This window comes from Henckelia pumila, unplaced genomic scaffold (assembly GCF_033568475.1).
Source record: "Henckelia pumila isolate YLH828 unplaced genomic scaffold, ASM3356847v2 CTG_461:::fragment_4:::debris, whole genome shotgun sequence".
Lineage (NCBI taxonomy): Eukaryota > Viridiplantae > Streptophyta > Magnoliopsida > Lamiales > Gesneriaceae > Henckelia > Henckelia pumila.
This window is the reverse complement of record NW_027331832.1, coordinates 107,168-108,996: the sequence shown is the minus strand read 5'-3', so window position 1 is coordinate 108,996 and position 1,829 is coordinate 107,168.

Sequence of the window (1,829 nt, the reverse complement as noted above, 5' to 3'; positions counted from 1 at the left end):
CTCCTGGGAAGGCTTGTCGGAGATCACTTCAAAATTCGTCTAATAATCGAGCAAAAATTGACATGGGATTTTCAATTGAAAGAGAGAAAAGGAGAAAGGCTAGGGATCAGACGCGAGAAGAGAAGGAATCGGGAAGCTTTTGATTTGGGGATCGGATCTGGTTAATATGATTTATTTAATGATTTATTTTAAATAAAAATAATACATTTTCTACAACACTATTTAAAAAACATATAACGACAACGCTTTTAGTAAAAAGCGTTGTCTTTCAAAAAATTACAACACTTTTCACTAAAAGCGTTGTCTTTTAGGGGTTGTGTTTGTGCATTTTTCTTGTAGTGGCACCACAATCAAATAAAACATATGCAGGCTTAGTATTGATTAGAATGGTACCTACCACAACTTCATTTGCATCATCAGCCTCTTGTTGTGTGATAGCAAATACACGGGCGTTGGACTTTGTCTCTTTAGGTTGGGCCTGCGCAGTACTAGCATTCGGTCCGCTCCTTGGCTTTACTGGTTCAGGACAATCGGTCATTCGGTGCCCCAACTTCCCACAATTGAAACAGGCGCCCGTTTTCCGATAGCATTCCCCTTCATGACGGAAATTGCAGGTAGGACACGGTTTGATCAATGGTCGACTCGGAGCAGAGTAAGTTCCCTTGGATGGTCCACCAGCTTGGTTCGGGCGCTTGGGTGTTGGCCCCATTGCAGAAGATTGACCAGACAGAGGTCGTTTGTTCTTGAAGTCGTCTTCCCGACGCTTGATATCCGATTCCGCTCTGATAGCTGCTCCCATTGTAGTGACCCTTACCCGGATCACCTACTAAACAGAACTTATGCATGCAATTAACTTAATTAAACAGATATCAGAATGAAACTGCGGAATCCATAAATAATATACAATCCCAAGTAAAGGAATCTGTAACTTATCCAATAATATACAACCAAATCGAATAGCTGTATAAACCCAAAACAACAGTAATAAAACCTAAGCGAAGCTCCAGCTGGCCAACCACTGACTAGCCCCTCCTGGAACCACCCTCCTCGTCCAACCGCAAACCTGCCCCATGGAATAGGGTGTCCAGAAAAATACAGAGTACGAGACGTGAGCATAAAACGCTCAGTGCGAGAGTATGAGTATACCTGCATGCAAAGTGAACTCCCTATAGACTCGAGGTCAAGGATCAGATAACAGAGACAGACCGGGCCCTGGTATGTAGCACGCTGTGCCGTCGCTTCAGGAGGTGGCTCCCATACCGAGATAATCGTGGATACGCCGGACCCAAATCGATGGAAGTCCATCCACTAACAGGATAAGGTACAACGCTACTAACAGACATCTCGAAAGAGATACAGCAAGATGCAAATGAATGCAGCATAATATCATGGCATATAAATCATGCAGTCATATAATACATGCATACTCAGTCAGGATATCTCGAACAGTACTTTCGTACCTCAAAACAAAGCAAGCTCTACCAACTCTAAGTCCACGCCTATAGTCTGCTCTACACTGCCAAATGATACTACTATCATTAAAGTGCTCTAAAATCCTTAACTAAGCTATTGCATACTCCTAAATATTTATAGGAAGCAAAAGCTATACCTTCGTCCGTCGTTAGCCCTTTGATGTTGATGCCTTCAGAACTTGGGCACAACTCCGCTACGACTACCGAACGCCTCGCCGACCTCCAGACCAAGCCTAAGAAGACTAGAACAACTCCAAAAGGACTAGAATGGAAAGGAGAACTCGGAATTGGCAAATAAAAGTGAAACCTCGGCCTTCTATTTATAGACAACGATCGGAACTTCCGATTCTTGATCGG